Genomic DNA, 7,173 nt, shown 5'->3' with positions numbered 1-7,173 from the left:
AGAAGGTGTCTACTAATACTAATAGATACTTATAACCTGATTTCCCAGGAGTCATCTCTGTGAAATCTATTTCCCATAACTCTCCAGGAGCTTTTCCCCGATACCTTACAAGGGGAGGCAATTTCTTATTCTGCGCATTTACCCTAGCACAAATGCTACATCTAGAGACAATGGAGTGAATAATGTCCCTAATGTTGGGCCCTAAATAGTATTTCTTGACAAGCTGTTCTAACTTATTTTGCCCTAGGTGGGTACTAGTATGAATATCCTTTACTATCTCTCTTATTACTCCTTGTGGCAGGTAGAGTCTGGAGTCAGGAAGTTCTATCCACCCCTGCTGATTTTTCTGCCCATTTAGTTGTAACCCTTCCTGCTCTTCCTCAGGGGAATACTTAGGATCCGGAGGTAGCATTGGCTGAGGCAGTAGGGGGAGGAGGTTTTCTTGTTGTCCCGTAGCTGCTTCTTTCGCAGCCGAGTCCGCCAGGCAATTACCTTTTATAACAGGGGAATTCCCCTTTTGATGTCCTTTGCAATGAATGATGGCAACTTTGGTGGGTAACCAAATGGCGTCTAGGAGGGCAAGAATTTCACTGTGGTTCTTAATGTCCTTTCCTCCTGCTGTTAGGAGGCCTCTCTCCTTGTATATGGCCCCGTGGATTGGGCTGTGGCAAATGCATAACGGCTGTCAGTGTAGATATTGGCCACTTTTCCTTCAGCTATCCGTAAGGCCTCGGTCAGCCCTATCAGCTCTGCCCTCTGTGCAGAGGTACCTGCAGGCAGTGCCCTTCGCCACAGGACCTTATCTCCTGTGGTCACTGCTGTCCCCCCGTACCACTGTCCATCCTTGATAAAACTGCTCCCATCAGTAAAGAGGGTCAGGTCTGCCTTTTCATATGCCTGATCTCTTAAGTCCGGGCGGGAGCCAGTCACTGTGTCAAGGATTTGCTTGCAATCGTGGACTAAAGTGGAATCCGGTACTGGCAGCAGGGTCGCCGGGTTCAGGGCAGCTGTTTTAAGGAACTGAACAGATGGAGGGTTTAATAGCTGGGCCTGATACTGTGTTAGCCGTGCGTTAGTTAGCCACCTATCTGGGGGCGCTCATAGCACTTGCTCTATGTAATGCTCCCCAATCACCTGTATGTCCTGTCGCAGAGTCAACTTACTGGCTTCCTTGACCAGGGTTGAGGTGGCAGCAAGTGCCCTCAGACATGTTGGCATCCTGAGGCCACGGGGTCAAGCTTTTTAGACAAATAGGTGACGGGCCACATCCTGAGGCCATGGGGTCAAGCTTTTTAGACAAATAGGTGACGGGCCTCTTCCACGGCCCAAGCTCCTGGCTCAGCACCCCTAGGGCTACTCCTTCCTTTTCTGCTATGAACAGCTGAAAGGGCTTAGCCAGGTCTGGCAGGGCTAAGGCTGGGGCAGTCACTAGGGCCTCCTTAAGTGCCTGGAACGCTTGCCTCTCCTTATCTGTCCATGTGAACTGTTCTTCTTTTCCTCTGGTTAGTTCATGCAGGGGTCTAGCTAGTTCTGCAAAGCCTAGTATCCACAACCGGCAGTATCCTACTGCGCCCAAGAATTCTCGTACTTGCCTTTTGGTGGAGGGCTCAGGAATCTGCAGAACTGCCTGGATCCGTTGGCTGGACAGGGTCCTTTGTCCCCCCTGCAAGTTATACCCCAAATAACTTACAGTCTGAGTCACAGTCTGGGCCTTCTTAGCTGAGACTCGATACCCCATCTGCTCGAGATCCCGTAGCAGATCTATGGTGGCCTCTTCACATTCTCCTTTATCCTTGGCTGCTATGAGAATATCATCTACATACTGGAGCAGTACGATAGACTGGTGGGAGGAGCGAAAACCCTGCAGATCCTTGCCGAGGGCCTCATTGAAAATGGTGGGGGAGTTCTTAAACCCTTGTGGTAGCCTAGTCCAAGTGAACTGCCCCACCAGTCCATTTCCTGGGTCATTCCATTTGAAGGCAAAGATCTCTTGGCTCTGGGGTGCCAGGGGAATACAAAAGAAGGCATCCTTCAAGTCTAGGACTGAATAATAGGTATGGGTCGGGGGCAATGAGCTCAGCAGGGTGTACGGGTTGGGCACTGTAGGATGAATAGTCTCTACCCACGCATTCACCTCCCGCAAGTCCTGCACTGGGCGGTAGTCCTGAGTCCCTGGTTTCTGGACAGGGAGTAGCAGGGTATTCCATGCTGATTGACACTCTCAGAGTATGCCTGCCTCCAGCAGGCATTGCAAGTGTCGTGCAATGTTCTGTTTGGCTCGGGCTGGGACTGGGTATTGCCTAATTCTAACTGGGCTGGTGGTGCTCAGCAGCTGCACCAGGGCAGGCGGCTGGTGGATGGCCAACCCTGGTGGATTGGTCTCTGCCCATACTCCAGGTATCTTGGTGAGTAGGGCATCAGGGATCCCTGCTCCTTCCTCCTTACCTCCTTGTATAACGGCAAGTAGGTATTCTTCAGACAGTGGGACAGTTATCTCCAAGCTGACCTCTGCCTCCTTGCCCTTGTTCCTCGAAGGGCTCTCCTCACGTCTGAAGGTAATGGTGGCCTGAAGCTTCTGCAACAAATCTCTCCCAAGCAGTGGGTAAGGGCAGTCTGGGATAACTAGGAAGGAGTGGGTGATAGTGCCTTGGCCCAAGTTAGTAATTCTAGCAGTAGTCCATGGATAGGCTTCTGCTTTGCCAGTTGCCCCGACTATTTTGGTGGTTGCCTTCTGAATTTGCCCCTGAGGTTGTTTCAGGACTGAAAAAGTGGCTCCCGTGTCGACCAGGAAGTCTATTGGCTTACCTTCGACTGTTAAGGTGACCATGGGCTCCTGGGAGCCAACGGGAATGGAGCCCTGGCCCCGTCCGTCTAAGGTTTGGAGCAAGACTTCAGGGCCTTGTTTTTGTCCCTGACTGTATGCCTTCATAGCCTTCAGCTTCGGGCAGTCTCGCTTCCAGTGTCCCTTCTCTTTGCAAAAGGCACATTGGTCCTTGTCTATGTCTGTTCGCTGTCCCTGGCCCTTTCGTTGTCCCCCTTTTCCTTTGGGAGGAGGCTTCTGAGCGGCAATCAAAATTTTGACAACTTCCTTTGCTCTGCCAACCTCTGGATCATCCCTATTAACATACAATTTCTGTGCTATTTCCAGTAACTTGCTCCTATTCTCTCCCTCAAATCCTTCTATTTTCTGAAGCTTTTTTCTGATATCTGACGCTGCCTGAGTCACAAAAGCTATATTCACTAGCCTTCTGTTCTCCTCCGCCTCAGGATCTAGAGGGGTATATATCCTGTAGGCCTCCATGAGTCTTTCCAGGAAGGCTGCTGGGGATTCCTCCCGCCCCTGGATGACTTCACCGACTTTACTAAAATTAGTCGGCTTTCTAGCTGCTGCCTTCAGCCCCCTGAGTAGAGCCCAGCGATATTGGATGAGCGAATTTCTTCCCCCTGTGGTGTTGGGGTCCCAAGCTGGAGGCAGGGAAGGGAGGATACCCTCTATTTCCCTCCTTCCTGCCATGGTGTCCCCTTCCTCCCCTAGGACTGCCTTTGCAGCCTCCCTAATAATCCTATCTCTCTCCTCCGAAGTGAAAAGGGTCTGCAGAATCTGCTGGCAATCATCTCAGGTGGGTTGATGGGTTCTAAATATAGTTTTGAGGAGGGAGATTAGCCCTTGGGGTTTCTCAGAGAATGGAGGATTCTGAAGTTTCCAATTATATAAATCACTGGTGGAAAAAGGCACATAAACAAAGCGAGGAGGTGCTCGCAGTGGAACATCTGGTGGGGGTGGCGCCTCTCAGAGGGGCAAGATGGTGGAAGTTCCCGTCAAAGGCAAGGGGGCGGGTCTCTCTGACGGGGACAAGATGGTGGAAGTTGCCGCCAAAGGCAATATCCCCTCCCTGTAGATTCCCCCCCCCCCGGGGTGTGTGAAGGGCTCATGGACTCGCCAGCATCCCAATGCAAGGAATCAGGTTCCTGTTTGCGTGGATAAGGTGGAGGAGCATTCATGGGATCAAGATGGTCCTCCGGTGGTTCTGGCAAAACAGGATAAAGCCTACGCTGATTCCGGGGCTGTCTCGGGGTAGCACTAGCAGTTCCGCCTCGCCCCTCCTTCCCCTTTTCTTTCTTCCCTCCGGCAGCGAGACTAACCACTTGAGACAAACTGCTGGTCTGCCCCGCTGATTTCCTTTTAAAAATTTCCTAATATATCCAGGCCGCTCAATAGCAATATCCACCCAGATATCTATGTACAGGTGTTGGTCGGGGTGGGGAATTCTATTAATGGTAGCCCGGACAGCAAATAGGGTTGGGAGGTCAAAAGTGCCCGCTGTGGGCCATCCTACATTGAAGGTGGGCCATTCTAGTTGACTCAAGGTTCGAAGGAATTCAGGGTCCAGTGGCGGGCCACCATATTCTTGGGCTCGCCTCCGAAAATCAGAAGAATTTTTCAACAGGCAATCAAGCGGAGAACCTGGCACAGATTCTCGTTGACCCATTTGAAAGACCTTAGAAACCTCAGAGGCCTTAGGTCTTAGAGACCTTAGAGACCTCAAACCAATACACTAAACAAGACAAAGACCCGACAACCAATAGGACGGTACGAACACACAAATTATCCGAGTCCCTAGACATACACACTTGCAAACACACCAAGCACACTCGCGGTGTGGCGCAGTGCAAGCAAATAGAAACCTAACGGGACCGGTCCCAATCTAAGTCGTCAATACCAAATTTCAGAGACCAGCATCCCGCCTCTGACAAACCTGGGTGGTCTTAGACAGCATCCTGTCTCTCACCCACCACAGGGTCCTTAACTCTGGAGTACAAACACTAAGGAGGATCCTAACCAATTACTTACTCAGCTGGAGCCACCCATCCTGTCTCCGAGGAGGGAAATCTCGCTGGGGCCTCCAAATGCTTGATCCACCAACTGCGAGAACAAATGTCAGAGACTTTCAGGGATTCAAAGATGTTAATTTATTGGCCAAGTTTAACCTGCGCAGGGGCGATCCCTCCAAGTGTCCGGAGACACAGTGCCCACTGGGGGCTCGTCCGGGATTCGCGCCTAGCGCTTACAGCTAAGTCCTTATATATAGGCCATCAAGCAAGCGTTTTTCACAGAAGCGGATTATTGGCTTACAGGGCCCACATGCAAGAAAAAGGGTGGGGTCTAACTCAACTGGAAGGGAAATTTTGAAACTAAAAAGATGGCAATCAACTTACAGGGTGTCTGCTAGGGTTTCAGGCTCCTTGGGGCTGAGGCCATTTTTCTTGTTCCCAACAGACATCTCATATTCACTTTTTGCTTTTCTACAATACTCTCATTCCCTTTACACCTGTTCCAAACTTCATTCAGGAGTAGTTGCTATCAACACTGCTGTTTTGTCTGCAATTTTTCTCCTATTGGTGCAGGAACTTTTCAATTTTACTACAAACCTCATAGTATACTCTTCACTCTTCTTACTGTATTGTTCCATCACCTTTTTGTGTTTTACTTACATTATGAATTTTTCTCTCTCCCTTTCTCCACCTAGATTCTATCCTAACTCTTATCATTTCTCCTCCTTCTCACCACACAACCATTTTCCCCTATTTTAGTCATCTCATATTCTATTTGTTACATCTTATAATATCCACAATCTCTCTTCACATTTATTAATCTTAGTTCAATTGTTGTAGAGACTGCTGTTGTGGTAGGGGGGTTCTTTTGGCTGGTTTATGTTTGGTTGTCCATTAATATTGCTTTGTTAATCAATACCTGTACAATACCATACAAGGCAAGGTAGGAGTTGTGAATATCAGTAAGTCTACTGAAGGAAAGAACAAACCAAAAAAGAAGCCACCAACAGGTAAAGCCCAAGCACAATAAGAGAGCCCGTGCAAACAAAAGGAGTGGCAACCTTACAGCATCCAGACAAGGAGCTGGGAGACACTGTAGCACTGAGTCCCACATAGGGTGAACCCTACCACAGAAGTTCACCCATTGAAGAGAGTTGACAAAGAGGTGCATCTGAAATCATAGAAACAAAACAAAAGAGTCACCTAAAATGAGCAGACAAAAAAAGAACCTGTAATTGAAAGGAATAGTAGACTCCCCATTCAAAGAGTTAAATAAAATGGAGTCAAGCAAACTATCAGATATGGAATTCACAACAATACTTATAAGGACAATCGAGGATATCACTAATAACTACAAGGAACTGAGTAGAAAATACAACAGTATGAAAAATTAAATAGAAAGTATAAAAAAGAACCAGGAAGAAATAAGAAATACAATATCTAAAATAAAAATACACTAGAAGGCATTCCAAGCAGGCTAGATGAGGAAAAGGACCAAATTCGTGACCTGTAAGAAAAGGTAGAAAGAAATAGCCATGATGAGAAACTACACAAAAAAAGATTTAAAAAATATGAAGCCAGCTTAAGGGAACATCAGGACAACATGAAATGCAACAACATTCAAATCATAGGAAGAGCAGAAAGAGAAGATAAGGAGATAGAAACTCTGTTTGAAAAAAGTGACAGAAGCACCCTTAATCAGAAGAGGCTAAAAGCTATGCAAATTTAGGAAGCACAGAGAGTCCCAATCAAGATGAACCAAAGAGGCCTACTCCAAAACACCTCATAATCAAAAACAAAGAGAGGAGAGAGAAGAAGATGGCAGCGGAGAAGGAAAAAGGATTTTGCTTCCCTCCACGCGCCAGAGAAAAACCGGGCTGCTCTGCAGAGGAGCACAACAACGCCCAACAGGGACCCAGCATATAGGAAGGCAGGACCCCAGAAAGTATAGTGGACACTGAATGACCAGAGGTTGAGGAGAGGAGATGACCGCAGATCAACAAGGTATGAGGGAACAGCGCAGAGGCTGCAGGACCTCTGCCGGGCCACCATGGTCTCTGAGAGCTGAGGGTGGGCAACAACAACCCAGGGAAAGAACTAGTCACTGGGGAAAGAACTAGTCACCGGCACCCTCTCTAACCAGCAGGGCACAGATTGGAAAACACCAGGAGAGATTGGTTTGCCTGTAGTGGTAGAGAGAGGAGTGGGCATTGGGAAGCAAACCAGAGAGCCCTGATAACCTGTGGAGTCAGGCTGTGGTTGCCGGCTTGGGGAACTGAGCTGCCCCGGCATTCCCAGTAGCCTGAGCCAGTGCTCCCACAGTCTCAGGGAGCTTTGGGA

General features: G+C 48.6%; 1 long non-coding RNA gene across 1 annotated transcript in view; it reads right to left on the bottom strand.

The window, feature by feature from the left end:
• Nucleotides 1–2,241, bottom strand: part of LOC118981224 (uncharacterized) — a 10,512-nt gene extending 8,271 nt beyond the window's left edge. The window contains exons 1-2 of the long non-coding RNA XR_005065301.1: nt 2,091–2,241; nt 160–161 (exon numbers count right to left, since the gene is read on the bottom strand). This is a non-coding gene — a long non-coding RNA (uncharacterized LOC118981224). The remainder of the gene's footprint in view (nt 1–159; nt 162–2,090) is intronic.
• Nucleotides 2,242–7,173: the final 4,932 nt, after the last annotated feature.

Source organism: Sturnira hondurensis, unplaced genomic scaffold, assembly GCF_014824575.4.
Source record: "Sturnira hondurensis isolate 20B ecotype Veracruz unplaced genomic scaffold, ASM1482457v3 Scaffold0001918, whole genome shotgun sequence".
Lineage (NCBI taxonomy): Eukaryota > Metazoa > Chordata > Mammalia > Chiroptera > Phyllostomidae > Sturnira > Sturnira hondurensis.
This window is presented reverse-complemented; position numbering and strand designations above follow the sequence as displayed.